The sequence below is a fragment of the Sphaeramia orbicularis genome, chromosome 12 (assembly GCF_902148855.1).
Source record: "Sphaeramia orbicularis chromosome 12, fSphaOr1.1, whole genome shotgun sequence".
NCBI lineage: Eukaryota > Metazoa > Chordata > Actinopteri > Kurtiformes > Apogonidae > Sphaeramia > Sphaeramia orbicularis.
In genome coordinates this window covers 50,727,101-50,740,648 of record NC_043968.1, presented here as the reverse complement: position 1 = coordinate 50,740,648, position 13,548 = coordinate 50,727,101, and positions in this window count along the sequence as shown.

Here is a 13,548-nt window from a genome sequence, read left to right as displayed (position 1 = left end):
CACAACATGACAGGCTCTGCTGACGATAGACCGCCTGCATTGAAGCAAACGGAGGCCATACCTGGTATTGACTGTTGTGACTTTGTGTTTGGCAAGTGCCATTTTCTTTTGTTAAGTTTTTTGTTTTGAAATTATTCTTGAAACTTTAGATTTTTGTTTCTGGATGCCAATATCCTAAACAAATGATTCATATGAAAAAATTCCATCTTAGGGTTTCAAAATAAAAATTATGTTGAAAAATATGGTCACAAAGTTTTCATTGACTGTGAGTGTACATTTTCTCAATTTATTGGTCTGTACCTTGGGGAAGTCCTTCCTCTCTCATCTCTTAAGATGAGAGCCTCTTGTGAATAAAAAAAACCCAAAACCCAATAGAGATCCATTGCAACTTAGATTAAAACTATTTAAAAGTCCTATTCCCTTCACTTCCTTTTCTACCTCTGTTCTTGCCTAATGCATAAAATCACCCATATGTACTGTTTACATGAATGTGTGTTGCTGTTATATTATGTTTGAATAAAAAATAACTCTGCAAACTAATCATTCTTTGTAGTGCTTTCTTCAGTTGTTTAAGATGGTTACACTTCGAAAGATCAATTTAATTATACTTGATATTTCTGAGTAAATTAAATAAACTTATAGAGTAGATATGAACTAAACTAAACTTAAGACTAATGATCATGTTTACTTGCCTTTTTTGAGTGCAACCAGTTTCCTAGATTGGATTAAGTAAGATCAACTTGTCATATTTTACAGTGTAGAAAAATCAGTGTAATATAATGGATTGACTGGAACATTGATGATACAGTATCAAACAGGTTATGAACAAACAGCAAACAGTAAGTTGTGAAATCTTGACAAGGGGAAATACAAAAGGCGTTGCATTATTTTGCAAGAAATACTGTTCGATGTACAGTAATGCGGGGAAGAGAAGTTGTCTGTATGTGAACTGAGAAGTGTGTTATCTAGGGGTTTGCGGAAATCATTGAGCATTTGTCTCTATTGATGTGAAAAGAACAAACATTTAACATGTCTTTCATACAGTAAAAGAAACCCCCCCCACATACTTTTTTCTTTTCTCACAAATTTACCACAAAAGATGAGCATAAATTCAATATATTCAATTCTTTACTTTAAAGAACAGAATAAGAGAATACATTAAGTGTGTAGAGTGTGTGTGTTCTGTTTTGTAAAGATATGCTATGGGGAAGGTGAATAACAGTGTGCAAATATAATATGCACAGAACCAGTACATTCCATTCATCATTTTAAAAAACACTAAATGAATCCTATCACTTAGTGCAATAACTCTACACCCATTCATCCCCCACCCTCCATTTGGTCATTAGTTAAATCAGTCTCAATCATTGTATACTGTATAACATTAGACAATAATTTAAAAAAGGGGAAACACAAATCAAAACAGATATACTTCAAAATAAAATAATATTTTCCATATAGTTAAGTGTTGAATTGATCATTAAAGGCAGTTTCGGTAGGATGTTCAAAAAGGGTTCCTGAGCAGAATAGAATATTTTCTCATGAGTCCAGTAAGTCAGAAGTTTACTGACTGAATATTTTCTTTTGTGTGATTCCCCAAACTTCCAGTAAGAATACATTTTTTCTGCACTGTTTGCACCCAAATTAAATATTTCCTATGATGTGTCATGTTCAAGGAGCTGACCTCAGCAAGTAACCAGAACCACAACTGTCACAATAACAAATTTCCAAAGTTTTCTAGGTCTGTATAGTCCCATAGCATTTGTTGAAAAGTCCCATCAGACATATTACACCATTAACCTTATCTGTGAGGAGTGTAATACATATTATATATGTTATATTATTATTTTATCTTGTTATTTATTATTTTATACACCCTGATGTGGCAGTTCTGTCTTATCTCGTGTACTAAAAGTTTTTATGGCTATGTTTGGTGGATATCAATAAAGTTTGTGATTTTTCTAGAAGAGTAAACTAGTCATCGTCATAAGAACACCCAAGATCTGCTTCCCATTTTTGCTTCATTATTCATTAAAAACATTATTACTAAGGATTTTGTAGATTGTCACCTACTTGAAATGATGGCTTAAGTCATAATTGTAAGGTTTTTCTAAAAACAAACAAACAAACAAACAAACAAAAACAGCCAACCAATCAACCAACCAACCAAATTTAAAAAAATCATAAACTCATGTATTTGGTTCAGTTTTTTTTTTTTTTTTTTTTTTGAATTGAAAATTATGACATTGGCCACTATTTTAAGAGGGTAACGATATACAAAATTTTTTATTAAAAATGTTTTTACATACAAGAAACCTCTAACAAAGCAAAAATGGGAGTCCGATCTGGGATGCTCTTATAATGATGATGATGATGATAATGATGATGATGACTGGTTAGTAGTAGTACTAACCAGTCATCATCATCATCATCATAACACTAGTAGTAGTAGCAGTAGTATTATAGTAGTAGCAGTTGTTTTAGTAGTAGTAGTAGTAGTAGTAGTAGTAATAGTAGCAGTGGTAGTATTATAGTAGTAGTAGTTGTTTTAGTAGTAGTAGTAGTAGCAGTAGTAGTATTACAGTAGTAGTAGTTATTTTAGTAGTAGTAGTAGTAGTAGTAGCAGCAGTAGTAGTATTATAGCAGTAGTAGTAGTGGTAGCAGTAGTAGAATTATAGTAGCAGTAGTAGTTTTAGTAGTAGTAGTAGTAGTAGTAGTAGTAGTAGTAGTAGTAGTAGTAGTAGTAGTAGTAGTAGAAGAATTATGGTAGCAGTAGTAGTTTTAGTAGTAGTAGTAGTAGTAGTAGTAGTAGTAGTAGTAGTAGTAGGAGAATTGTAGTAGCAGTAGTAGTTTTAGTAGTAGAACTAGTAGTAGTAGTAGTAGTAGTAGTAGTAGTAGCAGTAGTAGTAGTAGTAGTAGAATTATAGTAGCAGTAGTAGTTTTAGTACTAGTAATAGAAGTAGTAGAATTGTAGTAGCAGTAGTAGTAGTAGTAGTAGTAGTAGTAGTAATACAATTATAGTAGTAGTAGTAGTAGTATAGTAGCAGTAGTAGTTTTAGTAGCAGTAGTAGTAATAGTAGTAGTAGTGGTACAATTATAGTAGTAGTAGTAGTAGTAGTAGTAGTAGTAGTAGAATTGTAGTAGCAGTAGTAGTTTTAGTAGTAGTAGTAGTAGTAGTAGTAGTAGTAGTAGAAGAATTATAGTAGTAGTAGTAGTAATAGTAGTAGAATTATAGTAGTAGTAGTAGTGATAGTAGTTGTAGTATGACTTGTATTACATAATTGACTTTCCAGTGGGGATTTCTCAGGTATGTTAAGGAATGTTTTGAATGACTGACTTTTAATCCAAATTTTTATTTGTAAATAATTGAAAATATTATATATCTCAAAAAATTAAACTCATTGGTGTAACAACCACTTCTGCTCCATGTATTGTACAAGTGAAAGTGAAAACCATTGTATCCCTCCATCTCACTATACAGAGCAGTTTATTATTAATGCTCATTTTTAAACTTTCTCATTACCTCCATCATTTCCTCATGCCCTCAGTGCCTACATCATAGTTTCACTAGATGGCGCTGTCCTCCTTTGCTTTGTGCCTGTGAACTCTGAGCATGTACAGTATCAGAGAAAGGCTGATAGAAAGCCACTGGCAGTACGATTCAGAGTTCAAAGAGTCTGACCTGAGGAAAATTCAAGAGATGATTGTCACTGATAAACATTTGTGGTTTGGAGTAAGTGCACAGATGTTACCCTTTTCCAGAATGAGAAGATCATATCCAAAGTGTTTTTGACGGAGCATAAAAAAGCTATTTTGGACATTTTGAGACTCCTCAGGGGTATATTTTTCTTCTGTCTTTCCTTATTGTCTTTTCTTGTTGTCAGTTTCAGGTGCGGAACAGAAAAAACTGGTCTGGATTATTTGTAAATGACTTTATATATATTTTTTGTGATGTTGGAGACGAGCGATGAGCAGGTGATGGAATAAATGTTAAAATAAAAATGGTTTTCTCTATTCTTCAACAGTGCAGACATCTATATGAGCACCCAGACCAAAACAGAGCCACATATGACAAGGTTCAAGGTTTAAGTTGCATTTTAGTGACATTTAGGGCAAAAATTCAAGTTCTTGGTTTTGGACTGAAAATATATCAGTTTAGGGTCAAATTATCTCAGGAATCTGAATCTGAAATCATTTATGCAAAATCTTTTGTAGTTTTCAAATCACTGAGCCTTTATTGACACAAGGTTGAAACAAAAAAAAAAAACGTGAAATTTGGCCTATGGACAACTTGAATTAACCATTTAATTTCTGTCAAAAATCAAACATAACATGTACTTCTGCTCATAATACACAAATAATAATACTCCCCAGGAGGCCTTCCTTCCTCCACCCCTGGATGGCTTTCGTCTTGGCATCTTAGCCCTGTTCAGTCAGTCTGAAATTAAAAATAAAATACATCAATTAGGCATTACTCCATAACATGTGTAAGAGTTGTTTTATTAGTTTTACCATAAATTGATATGTAGAAGCCTTCCTAAAGTGACTCTGGCTGGTTAAATTGGCTTCATCATTGACAGAGTAAGTCAAAATCTAACAAATTGGTGGGCAGTTTCAAAAACGAATATGAAAATTTGGTTGTAAAAAAAAAAACTTGATCTCACTTTAGGAAATGGGCCTAAATAATATGAACTAATTGTAGCCCATGTAGGTGGGCATAATTGAGTAAATTTTGGAGGCTAGATATTGAAAATTGAATGAATGCAAGTTTTGTTTTTTACAATGGTATGTATTTTTTCACAAACTAAAAACTGATGGGGGTAGGGTTAGTAAAAGTAATGATTTTACTGATCTAATATTAGAATATACTTAATTGTTGGGTAATGCTTTATTCACAACAGAAAAAGAAAGAGAATGGTGTATAATACATACAGATTTATGATAATATCAACTCTACATAAAGAATTATAAGTCCAATTCTTACCTAGAAGCCAAAAAATCCAAACAAAATTGTCACAGGACGTCTTCTGAGGAACTGACTGATATGACGTCATTGACTTTGAACTGAAATCACTGAAACTGATACTCATTCAAAAGGCCATGCCATAAGCTCTTCTAAGGTTAAAAGTAAGCAAATTCAATGAAAATTTGCAAGCAGCAAAAGGAATAATATGGGTTTTCAAATTATTTGTCACTGAAAAAGGGTAATTTTTGCCCACTTTTCAGCAAACATCATGCAAAAAGTCACACAAGGACAAGTGATACACATTTTTTGATGTTATATTCTGAAACTACACAATTTTTCCAATAAATTCAACACAAGACACTGCATGAAAGGTAAACATTTATTCCACAATATTCTTTTCACAATAATGTCACAATAATGATACTCAGTTTCAACCTCGTCATAATAACACCACACCCACCACAGTGCTGACTTTATATGCATTATTTTTATCAGTTCCTTATCATTCCAAGCTGCAAATGGTCAGACACTACATCTTCTTGAAATCAGTAAAAAAAATTTTATATCATCTGTTCAGTCAAAAAACAAACAAAAAAACCCAAACTTACCCTCAAACATAGCAGACAATATTCCCTTCCCCCTTCTTGCCCCCAGTAGAGCTTCACACCAAACATGTACAAAGAGTTCACCCCATCAAAAAAAGGACCATCTCCTACAAGCTCGGCCCACTTCCTTTTCAACCTCAACTTAGCAGACCAAAGTGGTGGTTTCAGCATTTGGTAATTAATATTCTAAGGAAGAGAGAAGCATCAGGAAACAATTATTCAATAATGTATGGATGTAAATGCACGCTATGTCTGCACAAATACGCCTGCATGCCCAAGCACATATATATCACCATGATCGACTCTTCCTCTGTTTCTAGGTCAGGTTACCTTTGTGCATTCAACACAACTGGAGTAAAAGCGCTTAATACAGAGTGAAAATAAAAATACACTCAAGGTATTTTTAATATTATGTAAAGTGTGTCAGTGTGTGGTTGTATCTACTTTAAATAACAGGTCAAAATTAAAGGTCAATGAGCTCCTACAGTTGCAAAGATGCTGTATCTTCCTGTGCCAAAATAATGTTTGTGTGCTTTTTTTTTTTTTTTTTTTTTGCTTAATCTACAAAATATGGTGTATTATGGCATTCTGTGACACTGAACCTATTACCTGAAGTCTGTCATGACATGTACAAGCATTGGACATTATATGATAAAGGTTGAGTAGATATGTGATAAGATAGCAACAGAACTGCAAATATGAGTTAGGCAGTGATGTGAATTATAGAAGAGTCAAAGGTTTAACTCTGCCTTGGTTTTTTGCCCATCTAAAATACCTTGAGGCTAAGTATAAACCCTGCAAGTGGATTAAACTCCTTCACAGGAAAAGTAATACAGTTTTATAAATTGTTGATACGTTCTAGTTTTATTCACAGTGTGTATGTATTGATAGGTGACAGTGAAGATGGGACATGGTGGGGTTATGAGGTGATAATATGTTGATTAAAGGAAAAAAGATGCCACATTTTGGTTGTGCAGTCCATTTTGGTCCTCACTGGAGTCTAACACACGACTCCAATCTGTATCCATAGTCTGGTAATTGGGATCAGATGAGTGGCAGCAAAAGCGAGGCGACCTGGGTTCTCCAGGACCCACAGTAACCTGGAAGCATTTATTTTATGGAAAAGATGTTTAGTTAAAGTGCAGCGCTGCAGCCTGCAGCCCAGCCCTCTAATGACTCTCTAGTTCTTTTGCCCAGTCCTGGAGACAGAGCACTGTGATGGATATGACTGGTGAAACAGGGACACACACACACACGCACATGCACACACATGCTTCCATCACCGTGCACTGTGATGGATATGATTGGTGAAAGCTCTGAACGCTGCTTCCTGAGTCCTTCACTTCCTTCCTTTCAGGCCTCGGTCAGCCAAGCTGAGCCGGGTTTCACTAGACTTTGGCCGGATTGGATTGCAGATTAACAGGCTTCCTGTCCAATCCGTTGGCTGCGTTCATCTGCTCTCCTAACGGTCACTTTTATTTATGAGCAAACTATGACGTTATTGAGGATGGATGAATCTCTTCAGGATGGATGAGTTACTGAAGCCTGGGGCGCGGTATGGATTTGTATGGACACAAAGTTGTTTTAGGGGACTGTCTTGGCAAAAGAATTGAAGAAAAATATTTGATTTTTTTCCGAATAAAATAGAAGCCAAAAAGAGCAGCATGTCATATATCATATAGGTTCATGCTTACTTTTACTTGTGCTATTATTAATGTTCATTCTTATGTGTGGATTGTCTTTCGCTTATTTACATATTAATTCATGTGGGAAGTAAATTATCTCAGCCAGTACTTTGCAAAAAAAGAAAGGTGGAGTAAATGTTCTTACTGAGTTATTTTGGCAATTATATTATATTATGTGTCTTATAAATCTTCTTCCGATATGTGAGAAACTGCCAGTGTTTTCATTATTTAACCATATATCAATACAAATGATTTCAATGAAAAAATCGAGTTTGTTTCTTGATTTGGGTTTGTATTCAGAATTTGATTTTGTACCAAGACACAGACTATTTTGCAGAAAATGCCAACTTGAAACAAATGAATTTGTTTTAGAAAAGAGATCAAAAATTAAACGGGGGAAATCTCATTTAAAGATGTGTTACTTGATTTCACTGTATTTATATATTTTTTTAAGAGTAGATGTGTAGTCGAGTGGTTACTGAGAAGGAATTTGTTTCTGCTCAGTCCTCTCTGTGTTCTAATTTATTTTCTCCTCTTTACCATCCACTGTCAAATAAAGGCCCAAAATATACAAAATAAACTTAACAGTATGCATATATTGTTGCACAGACTAAATTTCTCATTCAAATCAAAAGTACAAGAAGTGAAAATTTTACCTGGAAACAAGATAGTGTTTCATGTTATATTAGGTTTATACTGATGGTTACCTGTTTTATAAAGCACCAAGTATGATATTTAGTTATTTTTGTAAATAACATAATAATAACCTTTATTTGTATTGCACTTTTCTTAATCAAGTCACAAAGTACCTCATTAAAAGATAAAATGAAAACAATTAAAAAAGAGACATTTAGGATGAAAAGCAACACCGAAATGATTCGATTTTGCCAATATTTTGTTATATCTAGTTGTACACTGTCCACTGTCATTGCCTCCACTATCCCATCATTACCGGTCTACACCATCAGCCACCCCACACGTCTCATTGTCCTCTTCCTCCCTCCTCTTCCTCCCTCTCCCCTGCTGGCAGCCCTTGATTACACTTGTCTCCTGGGGGAAGGTTTAAACTCCTCAGAGATAGTAATATCGAGGGCACTAGTCACTTCAGATCATATAGAGGGCACTAGTCACTTCAGATCAGGGCGGGGGGAGGAAATGGCGATGGACATAAAGCTAAATATATAATTCCTCCCATGCCGGTAATCACGATGTCCAGACGATTTGAAATGACAGTTTAACCACTTTAGACTGTGGAACGCTTTGTTCAGATTTGAGAAACAGGAGGTGTGTGTGTGTGTGTGCTGGAACGTCTGGTTGGTCCATATGATGGTTATGGAGCCTCCTTGTAGGTACAGAGGCGATCCAAAGGGGCCCGTGTGGTCCTCTTTAAATGCATGTTGTTGGGGGGGGTAGAGCATATGTTCCATTGAGTTGGAATGGCTCACAGACCAGACAGGGGCAATTCTGTGAATGACTGACATGCCAAGAGCTCAGGAAGGAAACACTCTCACCACTCCGTATTAGTTTACCTGATTATTAGGATATCCAGCTTCCTCCTAAAATGGCCGGCCATTTCCCTGTTAGAGGCAGTAAGAGTGCCCACCTGGATTAGGCTTAAATGCGGTCTGAATTACACCAGGCACAATAACGCCTCGTGCCACACAGCTCCACCAATTACATCTATAAATATTAATAGGCTAATCTGCACATATTCTTTTCCCTATGTGCCTGTTACTGCACCCCTGAAAGGGTCAGAGATACTCTTATGAACATCAAATCCATTTAAATTTTAAGTTCAATTTGCATATGCAGAGATTTTCACTCCTATGTCTGTTCCCCCCCATCATCACATCGCAAGAGGAGAGTGCATTTCGTATTCACACGCTGATTGGATCCTTGATGAGATCTTAGGGTGGCTTCTCACACTCTGAGGCTCTTTACACTCCAGAGGTGATGAAAAAAACAGAGCGAGGGAGAGAGAAGAGAGAAGCAGGAGGAGGGAATAAGAGATGTGTGTATGGCATCGATGCAATACTGTCTACACTGAAGTGGTCGCTCTCCCGCCATCCGGCTCCATGGCCTCCTCGGTGCTTTGGTCGCAGCAGGAGCACCAGGGCTTCATGTTTAGGGTATAATCACAGGCAGCACAAAGGCATGAGAAAAGGTAGAATCATCTCTCTCCACACACGTACTGTACATACACACAGTATAGAAACACAGTATTCTCACACACACAATGGCTATACAGTTTAATGCAGGTCTTTTTGGCAGACTACTTTTGGACCATACCTACTCTGAAATCGCTTCAAAAGGCTGATGAATAATGCAACACGGAAATCTGCATCAAAAGTAAAGAGAAATTGAGAAGTAGAACAACGCTAAGAGGGAAATTGTTCAGAATGGCGGTGGGGGGGTTGAGGATGGAGACAGTGGGATGGAGAGCAACACTTTAGAAATCTTGTAGTTTTTATCTCAATATGAATGCAAGATCTGCTTCCATTCTGGTGTTTGCTATCTGAGCTTTATATTTGCACTTTTAGATAATAGTGAAAGAATCAGATGGCAGGCAGTGTGTAGGAGCACTTTTGCAGGTGTGAAGGGGGGGGTGGGGGTACCTATAACAAAGATTTTACAAAACAAAATGAAAAAGAACTGAAGAGGACCTTAGATGATTACATGTTGAGAGTACATAAAACCTGAAATCTATATCTAACTGTAATATATATTCATAGAGCAAGCTAAAAGTAATATACAAATGTGACAGTAGGTTGTAGATGGAAGCTAGCTAACAGACTACTGAAATAATAAGCTAATGATAACAGTTGTTTTGTATAAAAAATATGGATGTAAAACATTAATAGCGAGCAAGAAGTGACATAAATGTTAAGACAGTGAAACTAATAAAGCACAGGTGTCAAACATGTGGCCCCGGGGCCAAATCCGGCCCGCCAAAGGGTCCAGTCCGGCCCTTGGGAGGAATTTGTGAAATGCAAAAATTACACTAAGATATTAACAATCCTTTTAGTTCAGGTTCCACATTCAGACCAATTCAATCTCAAGTGGGCAAGACCAGTAAAATACTATCATAATAACATAGAAATAATGACAACTCCAAATTTTTCTCTTTGTAAATGTAAATATTTTCATGTATTTACACTAAAATAAAGTATAATTTCACAAAAAATGTGAATAACCTGGAAAAATATGAACAACCTGAAATGTCTTAAGAGAAGAAAATGCAACTTTAACAAGATTCTGCCTGTTATTAAATGCTTTGTGTGTTTGTAGATCCACTGTGATCTGTAAGTTATAATGTACATGTGTAAATGATAAACTGAGGCATAATATTGTTAAAATTACACTTATTTTTTTTCAGTTTGTTCATGTAATTCACATCTTTTGAAAGGATAGTTTGTAGAAAGTTTGAGAAAAGTTTGGAGTTGACATTATTTATATATTATTATGTTATTATTTTACTGGTCCGGCCCACTGCAGATCATATTTAGCTGAATGTGGCCCCTGAACTAAAATGAGTTTGACACCCCTGTACTAAAGGGTTCAAAGTCTAAGCAAACGTACATAACACGTTACACAGTAGTTCATTGTATTGCTTTGATCGCAGGATGCTTTTGCATTGGTTATACCATGCAATGTTTATAGTATCACAATAAATGTTACGGCATTTATTTCTGTCCATAGTTGCATTAATTTTTCACCAAGTTTTCTACTGATGATGGAGAGTTGGGCCACTGTGTAAACTCTTCTCCATCACATCCCTATGACTGTCAAAGGGGTCCGAGTCTGGACTCTGTGGTGACCAATGCATATGTGAAAATGATGAATTCTGGTGTTGTCATCTTTGAATCTGTGAGTGTCATCAACAAAGAAAAACCTTGCCATTCAGTATAATCAGGTAGTCAACTAACCTCGACCTGACCTACTGAATCAATTCCAGATCATAACACTCCCCCCATAGGCTTGTACTGTAGGCACAAGGCATGATGGGTAATCCCTTCTTCACTCTGGAACAGGGTCAATCTAAACTCATCAGACCACATGACCTTTTTCCACTGAAACACAGTCCAATCTATATGCTCTCTAGAAAACTGACGGTTGTTTAAGATTTAAGAAGTAATGCACTGCATTGGAGTTAAAGAACTTGTCTCCAGCTCAAACATAATCAATAAATATTCAATGGAAGATTCTTGCCTGTTCACTTTGTTAAATTCAGATGAGGGGGCAGACTGTAAAGTTGGATAGATTCATGAAATAAACTGAAATAATCTACTCATACTCGCTTGATTTGAAAAGCAGGGTTGTAATGTAATCATAGGAAGATTAAAGTAACAGGCAGATGCTAAAAGCCATGAAGTACAAGGCTTAAAATAGAGATAACTTAGAATAATAGTTTAATAATAGCATAATAATACACTTTGGAATCAACAGCTGAAATAATAAGTTGTAGGGATGCACAAATATATAATGTGAACACTGGTACTGGCCAAGGTTATAATAGTTTTGGATTTTTAATTACAGTTCAGTTTTAATTAATTTTGACTTTTTTTTTTCTCTAATTCAGTTAGTTTTAATTAGTTTTTAGAGTAGGTTTGCTAGTTTTTATTAGTTATCATTTTTTCTGAATGCCTAATTTTAGTTTAGTTTTAGTATTAGTTTTAGTTATTTCATATATTTTATCTTCCTCACCATCCTATTCAAAGAAATTAGGGAGGTGCGAATCAGCGGGTTACTCTGGACACTTTATTTGGGGGTCAGGTTAGGGCGGCTCATTGACTGAGCAGAGACACAAACACATGTACATTATCATGTATAAATTCCCTATAGCAGGTTGGGGAGGGTGCGATCCATACACAACGTCACTTACATGAAAACAATGCAAAGATGTACAAAGCATGAGAGGAGATGCGCAAAGCAGCCAGCAGTAAACCATATAGAAACATATATAAACCAGCTAACCAGCAGTTAAACCAGATAGAAACATATATAAACCAGCTAACCAGCAGTTAAACCAGATAGAAACAAATATAAACCAGCTAACCAGCAGTTAAACCAGATAGAAACATATATAAACCAGCTAACCAGCAGTAAACTGCACAGAAACATATATAAGCCACTTATAAACATATATAACCAGTTCAGCAGCAGTAAACCACACCTTAGCAGATACCTCATCTATTTATCATCTTCAGTTCCATTATTAGCCAACTTTGCTTCATTTCAGTTCAGCTAGCTGTAGCTAGTAACATCAAACGTTTTTTTCTTTTTTTTTTTTTTTTTTTTTTTTTTTTACATTATAACAGGTTCCATACCTCTGTAATTGGATTAGTTTTCCTCCTCCTCTTCTCTCCTCTTCTAAACTGTGCAGTTCAGGGCTTGGAAGGCCTTTTCATGGTGATAAACTCTCCAGTCTTTACCTGGATGCTAGTTCAACACTGACGCTGTCATTTAGCTCCACTCTGTCACTCAGGCACACACTTTGTGCAAAAAAAACAAACAAAAAAAACCGACCCCACTCATCACTAAAGTAAGTCCCAGACAGGACTATGCTGCTTTGTCCCAGCTTTAGTCTGTATGTTCCAGGTAGAGTGGGGACCAGAAGACGACTGGAAACCACAGTGACCAGACATGACAGACTGTGTAGTGTCCTATGGTGCTGCAGCTAAAACTGCTGGAGCGAAATAAATCAATTTGGTATCAATCCGACATTGACAAAGACGAAAATGAAGGGAACTTTATCCAGAATTTTTATACGTTTTAGTTAGTTTTGTAAGCTCACAATACAGTTTCAGTTAGTTATCGTTTTTTTTCTTTTAATTAGAGTTTTTATTTATTTCAGTTAACGAAAATGTTTTTTCAATTTTAGTTTTTGTCATTTCGTTCATTTTCGTTAACGATAATAACCTTGGTACTGGCTGATATCAGTTGTTGGCAAGTGAAATGTAATTTCACTGATAGTAGGTAGTGATTGACAAATTTATTTTAACAAAAAAAAAAAAAAAAAATCTGTATCAGAATTTGGTCAAATTGTTATTTTAAATATCAGTACTAGCCCAGAGCATCCCATGAAAATAAGTGCTTTCTATGATAAACATTACATAACGCTCACTTAATTACTTATGAAAAAAATATAATTATAGTCCATCAGAGTACAATTTACTGGGTCAGTAGGGGAATACTTATGTTTATTTGATTACACTCTGGAGGAACACAAGACAGAACATAGTTCAGGAACCACCAGCATATACTATGACCACTGTATGTAACAGTGATACTT